We start from the raw sequence: 16,464 nt of genomic DNA on the forward strand, positions 1-16,464 counted from the left end.
AATATTTTTTACATCTTATACAACAAAAATAACAAACACACACAACTCATTAAATAAATACATTTAACCCTAAACATTTTCATTTAAAAAAACGAACAAATTTTAACTCAACAAATGTATTATACATACACATACTATATATAAACATTACATCACAAATCACAAGTTTCATTTTTTGCATAATAATTAGACGAAATAGTATATAAGGGCCGAGCAAGAGGCTTTCAAGGAGAGAGTGGAGCTCTAGGCGGATCACTGACATAACATCGACACTCAAAATATCGATCTACAAAATTATCGACACACAAATATAGATAACATAAATATCGATACTCTATATTTATTTTTAAAAACACACAAATATTGACACAAAATTATCGATATAACTAATATCGATCACAAAAATATCGTAATAACTAATATCAAAATCATTAAACAAACATACAAAAGGACACAAATATCGAAAACAAAAATATAGATCACACTAATATCACCTTCACAAAAATATCAACACATTAAAAATATTTTTTGCAACATCATATACAACAAAAATTACAAACAATATTACAAACACACACAACTCATTAAATAAATACATTTAACCCTAAACATTTTAATTAAAAAAAACGAACATATTTTAACTCAACAAATGTATTATACTTACACATACTATATAGAAAATAAATATGTATTAAATACATGAATGCTAAATTAAATACAAATAATATACTAGCACACTTTTAAATGAAGAATAAAAAAAGTTCAACTGAACATTAAATTAGCGTTTCCCATATTAGCAAAAAACTGCCAAATTAATTGAAAACATTAGTAACAACCAATGAAAAACACCTCCAACTAAAATAACCCCATAAGATTGAAAGCACAATTAAACAAACACTATATAAACAAAAGAAAATATAACATTATTTTATACTCCAACAACGAAACCAAGAATAAGGGAAATCTCTGCCGGATTGTTGCTGCAACACTGGACTCCATCATTGAAAGCTCTGAATACAACTTCAAAAAGTAAGTAAAATATCTATTGAGTGTTACAATAGCATAAAATAATGATAAAACACTTTTTATAATGACTAAATAATTAATGTATATTTTTTCTTAAATATATCTCCTCTACAGAAACTTCCACACGAACTCAACTACTTTCAAACATCATCCAAAAACCACCTTGCCATAAAAGTAAGTATAAAACTCAATTAAACTATTAGAATAAGTAAAATTCCCAACACAAATAGCCCACTAACCACACAAACCCCAAAATGAAATAAATGCTGTTAAACACATTTATTAAAATGTACATTTTTCTTCTACATGAACTCAAAGAAAACACTAAAGGCAAGCACCAACAGAAACACCTCAGCATAAAAAAGGTCAACATATTCAAACATGTAAGTATAATGTTCTATATAAAAACCTGTATTAAAACTAAAAAAATTCAATATATTTAATATTTTTTCACGTTCACACTGCTGCTTGAACGACCCTCAACCAGACAACGCTGATGCCGTCGGTAGCAGCAGCCGCTACCTTAATGCTGTAAGTACTGGATCCCACCAAATAGAAGGAAGCAGAGACGGCACACCAGGAAACCTTTCACAAAACCCTTTATTGTGCACTCGTTAACCCAAGACGACGCGTTTCGGCGTAAGCCTTTTTTAATATTTTTTATATACATTTCTCATAGAATTTGAAACATCAGAATGACTGAAGATGCCACATTCATAACTTCCCAGAAAGGAACTTTTTGATATATTATGTGTGCTATGTCTACATCCTGTAGAAACAGATAGGGGACAAAGTTAATTGGAAATGCAGGAAATATTATTCAAATGCATGTTATGGGAGGGCTACAACTAAATAAACTACTGTAATACATGTTAAGGAACATAACCACCCCCCTAATATAGCTGAAATAGAAGTGAGAGATGCTCTAGACACTCTAAAAGAAGTTAGCACTAGCTCTCAAAGACCTACCACTAAAATATATAAAGATGTACTCCTCAGAATTCCACAACATGTATCTGGCCAATTACCCGCTGTCTCAATGTTGAAAAGGATAATAGCTAGAACAAAAAAAAGCAACTGCCACCAACCCAACTACCCCCAAAGCTTTCAGTGAAATACAAATACCACCTGAACTCACTGTAAATCATAACGAAGAGCAATTTCTACTTTATGACAATATATCTATTGACAAAAGAATTATTATGTATGCAACTCCCACAAATTTACTTAAAGTACAGAATTGTGATACATGGATGATGGACGAAACAGTAAAATTATGTCCTAAACCATTTTACCAATTACATTCAATCCATGGACTGTATCACAATACCAACATCTCCTTTATATATGCCCTATTACCAAACAAACAAACTACCACCTATGTAGAACTCTTAACAAAAGTAAAGCTAAAAACAAATAATTAATACCCTCCAAAAATGATCATAGACTTTGAACAGTCAATGATACAAGTCATCCTGAAAAACTACCCTCAAGCCATGGTAAAACCTGCCCACAATCTAGTAGGAGTCCAGGACATTGTCCCAGACAAGCAAGACCAACATCACAACATCCACATCACATGTATCAGAAAAGAAGCACCACTCAGCACAAAATATCTGCAGCAAGAAGTCATGTGCATGGACACTATCTAAAGTGACATCTCATTAGTATCATCACCGATTGTATAGTAACATGAGTGTGGGGTGAGGCAAGAGTCCATCCAAAATGACAATAGTCATCATTGCACACAAATAAGGGTCAGTCCAAATACAATGTGGACCAGAGGAGGGCAGAGCAAGTAGGGTGTGTATGTGTATTTCACAGTAGTCCATGAAGGTGTTGGAATGTGTCAGTGAGCCAAGGTAAATGACACATCATATTAGACAACACTGCCACATAATCACAGATCATCACAGCCCCAAGCAGACATTGATAGGCCCATCACATACAATGGCACACCATATCACACAATGACAGTCCATACCATGCAACACAGTAAGAAATTCCTGACTTAAACAGCAAACTCAATGTAAGCACCACTGTGCATTTGACTCACAAGTGTACTGCTGAAATAAATGACACCATGTGAGTATGTCCAGTATATCAACAACACTGACTTCAGTGCCAACTCATAGAACACCTACACACAATTACTCCACCTCAACAAAGGTAGCACCAACTACAAAGTAGTGAATGAATGCCAAAGTGTCAGGAAGAGTCTATCTTGACAGCAGGAAACTCTGAACTGAGACTCATGACAACCCTCTTTCTCCTCACACCTGCCTTCCATTCATGTGAATTACATTGACTAATTGTAGTAACGAAGAGTCACTGTGCAGATTAACAACCTTGGAACTGTTCCCACTGCATGTTAAGTCCTTCAGACAGATCACACACTTAAACTTAGCCTCATATACATACCATAAGTAAGCAGCATTATATCATAATAAGTAAACTAGCCTAAAGTGGAGTGCACAGTGCAGGAAAAGCATGGAGAAATTACAGCTACCATTTATACATGACATGCAAGAGGTACCACATATCACACTACACTTAGGCCATCAAATCATACATGGGGGGGGGGCACAGTGATTGAAATTGAACGAAAGTAACATCTGTGCAATATCCCTGTGGTACAGCAATGCAAGCAATTAGCTCAGGATGATATGAACTGTCATAAGCCATACAGTGACCAGCCCCTCATCTGTGTCAACTATCTTGACATGTGTATGCCCCCAGGACAAAACTCATGGCTCACGCTGACACTCCTTGACTGTCAAACCCAACTATGACGTTCACACATACCCTCATCTACCCATCTCCCACCTTCTCTATTCAATACCTGTGAGAAGCACAGATAAAGCTGTAAATAAGACCCTGTGAGTTTCCTGATAACCAATGCCACACCCTGGTGTGTATCTACAAATGTCAGAATCCCAGTCAGGGATGTCTGAACCAATGCTGATCCCAAACCAATTGCCAAACACATGTATCACAAACCACATCAAAAGAAGTCCAACAAGCTCAGCCATGTGCAGGCAAACAGTGGATAGGCAACGTTATCCTAGACAGCACTGGAATAGATAACACTTCTACTCTGGCCAACTGCACAGACACCATCATCCAAACCAATAAAAAAATACATGAACAAATGTCAATCATAAACACAAACTGTGTGCAACCAGACAAATCTGCAAACACAGACATAGGCAGTCCACCAGTTACAAAGTAGGCATGGTGTCAATGTGTAGCACATGCATGCACATGCACAATCCTGGCAAGTGACTGTACAAATATAGGAGGCCATAGCACAATTGAACACTCAAAACAACCGAATGAACAAGACTCCACATTGCTACATGTGACATTTACACAAGAAATGCACACTACAAATTCAACAACACATCTGAATGCATTCCAATACACAAACCCCTCACACACAATGTCATGCTAAAATAACGTTACACACACATGGACCTGTCAGTAGAAAGAGCCAACACAGGCCAAATACTTCATCCTCAACATCAAATACATAATATATGCACATAAAAAACATTATATAGCAAACTCAGCTGGACATCAGGGGGACTCCCACCTGGCAAGGTCAATGCAACATCCACTAACAGCATGACATGCACAGTAAGTAGTGTGTGAACACCACTGAAACCAGTATTACACATAGCGGAGTGCTGCACCATGAACTTCAACATCACAAATCATCACAGCACACAAATCAAATCACACTCAGGATGGGTAGCAGCACCTCAGCAAACAGATATACCCTTTAGCTATCACCTACTTCTGCACAACTCAGGAAAACACAGATGCATGGAACATTCTTATTTTATTTTATTTATTTTACAGAGTTTTATATAGGGCAAACTTGACCCGAATTGGGTAGCAGAGCGCTTTACAGAGCACCAGTTGCATTACATGAGGACACAACCATTTTTGTAGGCACAGGAGATTAAGTGATTTGCCCAGAATCACAGGATGTTCAGCGTCATGGCCGAGACTTGAACCCAGTTCCCCAGTTTCGAGGTCGACGGCCCTAGCCGTTAGGCCAACTCCTCTCCCCTGACTAGAGGTCTGTGCTGGAAACTCATCTGCACTGTACCTGAGCAACCATGACTGCAATCAAGTAGAAGAAAATAGCACATAACAAATTGTGAAACAGTCCTGAGGGGCACATTGGTCCTGGACACAGATCATCCTCCCACAGTATAGTGTCACACTGTGAAGTGGTGTGGAGGGTCAAACACTGGGAAGGCATGGGGTGGAAGATATTAGACTGAAGTGGTGTGTACATTAGTATTGGACAGGTGAGGAGTATACAGAGCAAAAACACATAGAGGAGTAAGTCACAATATGTAGACATGAAAAGTTCCTCTGGGGGCTGGTTTGACTCTTTATACCATATAGTGGTCAAAATAAAGTGTAAAATTACATCAACGTATGAGAAAAGTCCCTTATAATGTTAATTTGCCTCACCCAGTCAGCACAGTGAGCACAAACGTAAGCAAGAGTCATGGCAGATCATAAAACCACAACACAGACATTGCAGTGACACACTCTGCATACTTACAAATGACGTTGACAACAAGTAGGTGTACCCCAGGACTGCAAGGTCATACCGACACACTGCACATTGCTCAACAAACAACTCATACATGTGCTGACAATCTATAGCAGGTGTCTGATCATGTAAACAAACATGCACTCATCAACTGGATCATACATGTGTGTAGGTGTTATGTTCAAGGGCACATACACATCAACACTTCAGCTAATGACAGGGCAATCACACTATATGAATACTCAAGTGCACGCATTCTAATGTACCCATGTGACTATGAAGCCAGGCCTACACATGATGAATACACATCTACACTGCTGTGTAGACACCAACATAGATTCCACAGATATGACGGACCCTGTCCACCCCGCAAGTTTTCATTTGAATAAAATTCTCTGCTGTTGTGGTACAGCATCCAAATATGACATGTGTACAAAACTAGAGACCAGGAAATAGAAAGATTAGGACAAGAGTAGACCATCACAGACAAGCATCATTGCATCCTCAAGCCTCTGAGTCAAGAAGCACCAAAGTGGCTGGAACCTCTGGCAACCTCTGCAATAGAACATCAAGCCGATGTCAATGTGAATGTGGCATACAGAGCATGTAACAGATGAACATGTACACATAATTTGCACTGCCTCATTAGCAAGGGCAGCAACAAAGCTCAGAACATGAGTAACAGTCTTTATTACATAAACTCTATATAGGCATCAAAAGTGCATAGCATCAAGGCCATTGGCCAGTCCAAATTTTAAGTCCGCACATGTGTGCATGTAAACTTGCACAACAAATATGTAACACAGTCCACTGCCTGGGAATCACCACAGGATAGGGGCCTCAAATGGGCAGTCCGGCACCGCTCAGGGAGAAATGGGGTGGGAAGGGGGACTTGGCTTCAACTTTGCTTTGAAGTTGAACTGGGAGGGGGCTGATTGTCTGGGGCAGTTGGAGGACTGGACCTGGGAGGGAGAGAACTGGCTGAGGTAGAGGGATCCATGGATGTGGGAGCCTGAGGACAGCTTGGACCGGGTGGAGTGGTGGCACAGGGAGGTGGACACATGCTGTGTGGAGGCTCAGTGGCTGATGGTGAATGATGAGGGTTGGTTCTCAATTGTTTTGGGATCCAATATTCCACAAGTGTCTTGCCAGAAGTGAGAAGTGAGGTGGGTACAACAGTCTCCCTTTTCCCCAAAGGTGTAGCAGGTGGTGGTGGCTCTTGCCATAGTGATTTGCTGGACCTGGTGGTACACTGGGGGCAGGGTTGCCTTTTCCCCTGCATCCCCTGTTGTGGAGGTACACTCCCTACTTTGCTCTCTTGTCGATGCTTCACAGGGGTGTTGGTGGGTGTCGAAGTTTTGGGTGAAACTGCCTTCTGAATGTGTTTGGGCTTAGTTGTGGCAGGTACCAGGTTCACTACAGACAGGGTAAGTGTTTGTGTGTCTTTGGGATCAGGTGTGGGGATGGGAGTGCTTTATAGCCCTGAGTGTCCTGTGATGTTTTTTTTGTCTTGCGGTCATGTGTGCTCTTTGTGTGCTTTGGTGATGGTGTATGGTGTCTGATTCGCTTAGAGTGCTGGTGTTGTGTGTTGCGTGTGGATGACTGGGTGCCTGAAGGCTCTGGTGTGTGTGTACTCTGGTCAGGTGGGGGCACTGGCAGGGTGGTTGCAGAAGGGACAGGAGCTGGACTAGTATCTTGGGAATGCTAAATGGCTGCCGTCACTCTGGAGGACAAAGACTGGACAGTTCGATGTATGCCACCCACATCCGAATGATTGCCCTTCATGAATGCAACAACCTGTGACAACTTGTTGCCATGATCCCGAAGGGCATTCAGGAGAGCAGTATGACACACACACAGCTGCCGCAAAATGTCTATGACCTCCCCACTGAGGGCAGCAGGGGAGACTGGGGCATGGGCAGTGGTGCCTGGGGGAAGAAGACTCTACCCTTCCTAGGGCTGCGGGCACGGATATCAATTGGGGGAGAATCTGGGAGGGTGGCCATTGGATGCGGTGTGGCGAGGAAGATGCAGAACTTGAACTTCCTGTGCCCGCCAACATCTAGGAGTCACCACTGGAGTGGGAAGATGTGGAGGTTGGTGTTTCCAGGCGGGAATCCTCAAGGGCACTCCTATCCCCCTCCGAGGCGCTGGTCACCTCAGTGTCACTGAACTCCTCTGTAGCAGTCATGCCAGTAGCTTCCCCAATGGTGTCGGGCCCTGTCCTTCCCGTCCCTCAGTAGATGCTGCAAGAGACAGAGAAATAGGTTCAGTAAAGTGCCATCCTCACAAACATTATATGCAATACAAACTCAGATCCTTTGACTGAAACTCCCTCGTTTAACTACTCCATGTACTTTCAGCAAATGCAAAATGTATGCAATCATGAGCTGATGCATGGAAACATGCTTAGTTGATAGTCATGCTCCATGTTGCGTTGACACAGCCAAAAGGCTGTGCATGCACCTACATTTAAACGTCACATGCATTTGTCTGTAGGCACACTTTCATGCCTGTAGGTAAGATAGCTACACATCCAAATATGCTGTCTCAGTCACATTTGAAGTATATTTCACGGAACACTACAGATACAAAGTAAAATATATCCATTTGCAAGTGATATTTTCTCCTGAAATCCACTATGTTGGGCACAGAAGCACAACTACAGTTGTACATTGGTGTCAGCTGTGTAGATGTAAAAAATCTATATGATGTGCATAGCACACATCTCTAAATACACACTAACATGATGCTCACTGCTGTGCACTGCCAGTTGATGTCTCTGACACTCACACTGCAGCATATGTCAGAAGGACACATCTTTTTGTGACACATGTCATGTCAGTTCACATGATTACATGCATTGGTATATACTTACTCACAGGTCAAATGTTATCTTTGTGTGCTGTATACAGATTTGAGGTGTAATGGAGTCTCATTTTTGTGAACATGCCAATGTGTGAAAAGTCAACTCATATCACAGTTGTGATGGACTGACCACATAATCTGCCTATATCACTGTATACAGTGCTGTATTTATCTTGACAGTTGTCCAGCTGACACTCACTGTGCTAATTTTGTAATATTGTGCTTAGTGAGACTAGAGCAAGAAGATTGTGCAGGGACAGCAGCTACGCACAACTCAGCATTGTTGCTGTTTACCACATGTTCTGTGTCAGCTACAGTCAGTGCTGGTGAGACAAGATGTACAAGTGTACCATATACCATTCGGATAGTTTGATTCGGATTTGAAAGTAGTTAGTATATACATCCTTCCCACATGAATGAATACATGAGATCAAGGCGTCTGTGCATGTGACTTGGGCATTAAACTGATTTTACATTTCTATCAATGTTGGGGCTGTGTTAGTCATTATGTAAGATGTTTGCCACATCTCATCTGTGAACCATATTTTCATGTGCCCTCTTTCAGAATATGTAGGAGACAGACAAATGTGCATCAGCTTTTCCCAGTGCTGGGGAACATCTAGGATGAGGACATCCGGCTGAATCGCCTTACCCTTCAAGAGCGATGTGCTCAGTTGGAGCCCTATTTGAGGCCTCACAAAACATATCCCTCAGCTTTGACACCAACAGTAAAGGTGATGACCGCACTGCATTTCTTTGCCACTGGTTCATTTTAGTACACAGTAGATATCCCCGGTCAGATGTCTCAACCTATGTTCAGCATGGTGCTGCGTGATGTCCTGTCCGCAGTGTTGACCTACAAGGACCGCTACATCCACTTTCCAAGGAGACATGAACTGGCAGATGTGAAAGGTGAATTTTATGACCTTGGTCACATACCTAATATTGTTGGAGCCGTTGACTGCACACACATTGGCCTAGTTCCACCACAGGCACGTGAGCACATCTACCTTAACAGAAAGCATTACCATTCCATTATTGTGCAAGTGGTATGCCAAGCGGATATGATTATCTCCCTTGTATGTGCCAAATATCTGGGTTCTGCAGATGACTCCTACATACTGAGTAACAGCATCATCCCATAATTGATGGAAAATCTGCATCAGAGCATGCGTGGCTTGTTGGTGAGTACGCTGAGTCAAGAAGTGTGCTGTATGTGTGACATGCTGATCTCCTCAACTCTTTGGATTACAAACGTGGTCTCTGTATCTCACAACTAGGTGACTCTGCGTATCCCACCCAGCCTTGGTTGCTGAGCCCACTGAGGAATCCAAAGACCCCAGGGGAAGTCCGCTTCAATGATGCACATGGGAGGACACGCTGTCTAGTAGAGCGTGCTTTTGGACTTCTGAAGGCTAGATTTCGGTGTCTGGACAAGAGTGGTGGTGCACTACTCTACTCTCCCCAAAAGGTATGTCAGATCATAGTTGCATGCTGCATGCTCCACAACCTGACCTTGCGCAAAGAGATCGCCCTGATCCTGGACGATGATGAACAGCAGATGCCCCCCACTGCAAATCCCCACAAGCCCAATGACGATGATAGCTGACAAGAGGAAGGTGTTGACCTGCATCAACAGCTCATCGACAACTATTTCTCTTGAGTGTAAGTAACATTGAACAACAATGCCATTGTCTGTTGACTTTGTTGTTAGTGGCAAAACATAGATGAGGTGTTTGGTTGCTGGCTGTTGTTGGCTCACTGCTAATTGCTGATGTGTGTGGCACAGTGTATTGTTTTCCACTTAACTCATGTCTATGTTGATGGTGATGGTCATTGTTATGAGTGATGAGTCTTGTACGGTGTTGACTGGTGGTGTATTTTAGCTGTAATGGCATCACCTGACAACTAAATGTCATCCTCTTGTGTCTTTCTAGGTTCCTTTGCCCCATCAATGTCTCGTCACAATCAGAGCTTGTGGTACATTGGAATCAGAGTTGACATTGTACATACTGTGATAAACATGGAACTGACACAAAGGAATAGGTATATAAAAAGTGTTTATTTTCTATTAGATTGGGTGAAAATTAAAGTGGATGTAAGGTAATTTCTGCATAGTGAGTATGAGTTGTCAGTGATGGTAAAGGAGACCAATAGAGTAGTCCCCACATTAATAGAATTACACAGTCCAACAAACTCCTGCCATCAACATGGCAATGTGGGATAGGATAATCACCAAGGTCAATGATCAGGTCAACACATGTAACATCATAGCCGGCTCAGGGACTTGGCTTTGGTTGGACCTTTGTCACCTGATCCTCCTGTGGTGTTTCTTAGATGGCCCCTCTTGTGTTTTGCAGGGGGGGAGGCTCTGCTGCAGGCTCAGAGGTGTCTGTGGAGTCATTGTCTTGCAACTCTTGCATCTCTGTGGCCACAGCTGAGGTGGTGTGTGTTTAAGCAGGCTGGCCACTGGAGGGTGGTCGAGCAGTCATTTGAGCAGCATATATGTCCCTTGAAACACCCACAAGCTGGCCCATAAGATCCACAAGTTGTCCCATTTGTGTGTTCATGGACCTCTGCAGTAGGCGGAGCTCAGTAGTTCATCTACAACCTGGCCCATCTGTCCCTGGTTCTGTTGATATGTACCAAGGACTCTTGCAATGGTGGCCAGGGCCTCTGTCTCAGTGTCCTCATGTGATTGTCCCCCAGTTGCCCTCATACCTGCCCTACTGACACAAACCTGTGGCATTGGCTGTCGACAGACCAGCACACTATCTCTGGCATCCTCGGCTTGTGTGGTGGTGTTGGTAACCACTGAGCCAGGAACAGTGTTGCAGGCAGCAGTGGTGATGGTGGAGGTGGCTGCAGCACAGGTCGTTGTAGCAGCGGTCAGCATAGTGGTTGTCGCTGGTGTGTCGATTGTCCTGGTGGGGGTGGGGACAATGAGGCCCTGAGACGGAGTGCGCCCTGGCAGTCCTGAGGGGCCAGGTTGTTGCTCCTCATTCAAGGGGTTGGGCTTATACTCAGGTATGTGGGTTTGGCCAAATGGGGTATTCATGTCAGGTGTTTTCTCTATGTTAACCTGGGATTTGTATCTTTTTAAATGCCATGGGGGGTGTCATTGGGGTGTGTCAAATGTTTTTGAAGGCAGAGGAAAAACAATCAGCTACACTTGGAGGGCTTGTGGTGTGATTGCATTCGACTGCTATTTTTCTCTCCGCTCGACCGGAGCGGTCTGAATGCAATGATCGTTCCGCTATCTCTGCCATTCATCTTTTTGCGTGACCGCAGCGGTCGGAAAAGACTAATCGTGCTGCTTGCTCCGCCATCTTATCATAATTTCACTTTCAGTCATTTCACTTGGGGATCGGCATTTTTGGTGCTTTCCACAGCATTTCCGTCAGTCGCGGTCGGATTTTCTGATTTTCCGGATGTTGCGGTGGATTTTTGTGGAATCCAACCGCCGTGGTCAGATTTTTCAATCATTGCATCATAATGTTACCGCCAATTTTGCCATGAAACATGCAGGCATTTTTTTCCCGCAACCACAGCGGTCGGAGGGCTTTTCCGTCCGCCATGTAATGACCCCAATCATCACATATAACCCCAACATCACACTTGTAAAATCCAAATAAATAAAACAACATTTTAGATGAAAACACTCCCCCCCATATCACCTATACCTACAACATCCCACTCCTAATAAAAAATTTATTTTTAAATATTTTTGTAAATTAAAAAAAATGTGTACTTTTAAAACACTCCCCATTATCCCCTATACACACAACATCCCACTATTAAAACACAATTTAAAATTTCATAAATATTTATTATTTCTTTTACATATTTCAAAACATTTTTTAAAACACTCCCACCCTTATCCCCTATAAACTCAACATCCCACAACTAAAACACAATTTAATATTTCATTAATATTTGATAAATATTTAATATATATATTTTTTAAATTAAACACTCTCCAACCTTATACCCTATAAACCCAACAACCCACTCCTAAAACACAATGAAAAATGTCCTTAATATTAAAAAAAATATATATATTTTTAAAAAATGCTTTTAAAACACTCCCCACCCATATCTCTTGTAAACCAAACATACCGCTCGTAAAACATCATTTAAAATTTTGTTACAATTTAAAAAAAATTTAAAATATAAAAAAAATGTTTTTAAAACACTCCCCACTCTTATCCCTTAAAATCCCAACATCCCGCTCCTAAAACACAATTTAAAATTTCACTAGTACTTTCTTTTTAAAACACACTCCCCACTCTTATCCCCTAAAACCAAACATCCCACCCCTAAAAAATGTGGTATATAAAACATATATAATTTATTAAATATTATCAAAATATTTAAAATTATAAACTATATTTAAAAAGTCACATTTACAAAATCAATATTTTTTAATAATGAAATTATTAAAATTGATATTTTAAACAACATTTTATACAACACAAGAAATTGATATTCTTAACATCGATATTATATACAATTATATTTTTGACTTTAGACATTTAAAAGTCGAAATTATTGCACAACGATATTCAAAACTCTATATTTTGTCTACTTAGCACTCTAGGCATTCTAGATATTGGGCCCCAATATGATGGCGGGCGGATCGCCACCGCCCGGCTATCCACCCGCCATAAGTCTCTGGTTATCCCCCGCCCCGAAAGACCGTCAGCCACTTTTCCGCCGGTCATAATCTCGAGCGGGCAGAAAAGGAACACAATATGGTGGTGGTGTCTGCAAGACACCGTTATCCACATTATTATGTGGCATTAGTCATGTCTTTCCATGGTGGAGACTCCGCCATGGAAAGGCATGCGGTTTTGCTATGGGGGCCCGTAGCGGCCCCCAGGGGGGTGGGGGACTGCACTTGGGGGGTACCTATGGTACCCCCAAAAATTGGCATGGACAAGGTGGCCGGCATCACGCGGTGCCTGTCATGTTGTGCATGCCAATGCACAACGGCCATTTACAGCATTGTGAGCACCGCCCGTTACAATGTTGTGAAGGCCGGTTGCCACCGCTGCGGTGGCATTCTAATTGATGGTGTGGAACCGCCGCACCACTGGCAGCAGGTCCCGGTACCGCTAGGGTGGCGGGCGGATTCCTAATGGGGCCCATAGTATCTTACAACAGGGTATTGTTGGGGCGCACTACACGTGTTATTCCTTGTTTGTTAGGTTGTTCGGTGCTCTGGAGTATCACTCTCTGACAGGGAGTGCAATCAATAATAAGGTAGGTAGCATATCCATTGGACGTGGAATATGTCCCCCAGGCTCCGTAGATGCCTTCAAATAAGAAGGTTTATCCTTTTAAAATAACGGTTGGAAACGTATACTTATGTTCGCTGTATGTGGTTTATTCAATGATCTCGTTGTATTTCACAAGATTTCTTTTGTAATGCATGTCAATAATTCATTCTTAAATCACATATCCACTATATCATTTTGTAATTCCCAATGCATTTCGGCATAAGATGCCTTCATCCGGGGATATTTCGCGGGAGCCCCGGCATCCTCCCTGGCTTGCGTTTCCGTAGTTTAGGACGCCCTGGGAATTTTCTGTAATTTTTTTCTCATATTTTTTTGTTGGGCGATGCGGGCCTGGAAATTGTTTGCTTTCCCCTCTTTCCAGCAGCCATTGTGGCTGCTGGAAAGAGGGGAAAGCAAACAATTTCCAGGCCCGCATCACCCAACAAAAAAATATGAGAAAAAAATTACAGAAAATTCCCAGGGCGTCCTAAACTACGGAAACGCAAGCCAGGGAGGATGCCGGGGCTCCCGCGAAATATCCCCGGATGAAGGCATCTTATGCCGAAATGCATTGGGAATTACAAAATTATTGATATGCATTACAAAAGAAATCTTGTGAAATACAACGAGATCATTGAATAAACAACATACAGCGAACATAAGTATACGTTTCCAACCGTTATTTTAAAAGGATAAACCTTCTTATTTGAAGGCATCTACGGAGCCTGGGGGACATATTCCACGTCCAATGGATATGCTACCTGCCCATAGTATCTTCCCATAATAGTAGAATGTGTCAATTTTGCTCATTGACACTTGCTAGTACTAGCTATCTGCTTTTCAACAGAATAACAAAATAACATTGACAGCATCCCACCATATATTTAATCGAAAGATTGCCTCAGCATAATATCAATATCTGCAATTAAACTTATTCATACACTCCACAAAAATACAGGGCTTAAATAGATTAATAAAGACTTTTAAAATAACAGTATGGATATCTTATGCATGTGTATCTTTCGGGGAAATGTGTTCCAGCAACTCACATCCCAAAAATGTATTCCTTGGAGTCTCTCACAGGACTTATATTTACCAATGCACATTATCCCCATATAAATGATGAGATGTATGAGTCAGGCTGTCAGTCATTCGGGCTTAAGGTGGGAAGTTGGTTCAAAACTGTGCTTACTTAATCACTAGGAAAATGTACTGGCCCTTATTTACAGGCAGACCTGTAAAAATATATTAGACACAGCCCACCTATTATTATATATGCAACTTAAATAATATGAAAATGGTGTATAGGTGGGGAAACTAAAAGATTAAAAGTATTCAAAGATCGAAACCCCAAACTGCATGGGCCACAAGGCAGTGAAATTATTAGCTCATAAGTTCAATGAGGTCCAAACCAGAATCAACATAGGCCACACTAGGGATAAGGTGTCTTAGACACCAACAATGATGAGATAATCAGGGATTTTAAGAAACACTACACCATGCTACACAAGTCTCAGGGGGATGACCCCCTGAGCATGAAATATTTCCAACTAGAAGCTATTTTCCTAGAGTAGTTCCTGCAGACATGGAGTCTTTAAATGACTTGATCAGTCTGGTAAAAGTTGCCAATGTGATAAGTGTGTAACTGTGTGGGGGGGGGGGGGGGGAAGAGGCAGACCCTGATGGCTTTTCTGTATCTTGTCATAAAGCATTCAGTTTTCAGCTTGCTATTAGTGACACTGCTCCCAAAAGTCTTTACTCTTTCCCTTTCGTCCTATCAGTCACCACACTTATTTTTAAACCAGGAAAGGAAGCAACTGAGTGTGGGTCATAGAGACAGATTAGGATGCACTGCTTGAAAAATCCTACAGCGGCGGACGGATTCCATGAAACTCCACCGGGAATGTCCCGAAAAGCTGAAAATTCATCCGCGGCGGTCAGATTTGTAGCGAAAAGACCCAAAACCGCCGTTTGACCAGCGGAATGACCGCAAGTGAAATTATGATACGATGCCGGTGGCAGCAGAACAACCAGTTGTTCCCGACCGCTGCGATCGCATGAAATAATGAATGGGAGAGCTGGCGGAAGAAAAATTGCATCCAGGCCGCTGCGGTCATGCGAAAATAGGAATGGCATTCAAAAGCAACCACACAGCAAGGCTACCAAGTGTGGCTGTTTTCCTGGTGCAGCCTCCAAAACATCTGACACACCCCAATGACACATCCCCATGCCAATAAAAATATACAAATCCCAGGTCCACCCAGATAACAGACCTGACATGGTTCCTCCATTCTGATGCACCCACATAGCTAAGGCAAATCAGCACACATCACACCATCACAACCACACACACACATACCCACCGCCATCTTCACACCTGCACTTTTCACCCATTTGCACATCACACACCATGGCACAGAAGAAGATGCCCAAATTCACTGACAATGACTTGTCAGTCGTGGTAGATGAGATAATCAGAGTAGAACCACATTTGTTTGGAAGCATGGTCCAACAGACACCATAAGCCAGAAAAAATTAAATGTGGGAGGGCCGGACTGGGAACCAAAACCGGCCCTGGCCAAGTGCTCAGCTGGCCCAATGTGTGTGTGTGTGGGGGGGGGGGGGTTGGGGTGTGGTCGAGCTGTTTGCCAGGGGGTTTCGGGAGATTTTGTTACAGGGCCAATATTACATCCCTGTAACAACAACGGCCCC

Source organism: Lissotriton vulgaris, chromosome 5 (assembly GCF_964263255.1).
Source record: "Lissotriton vulgaris chromosome 5, aLisVul1.2, whole genome shotgun sequence".
NCBI classification, from domain to species: Eukaryota; Metazoa; Chordata; class Amphibia; order Caudata; family Salamandridae; genus Lissotriton; species Lissotriton vulgaris.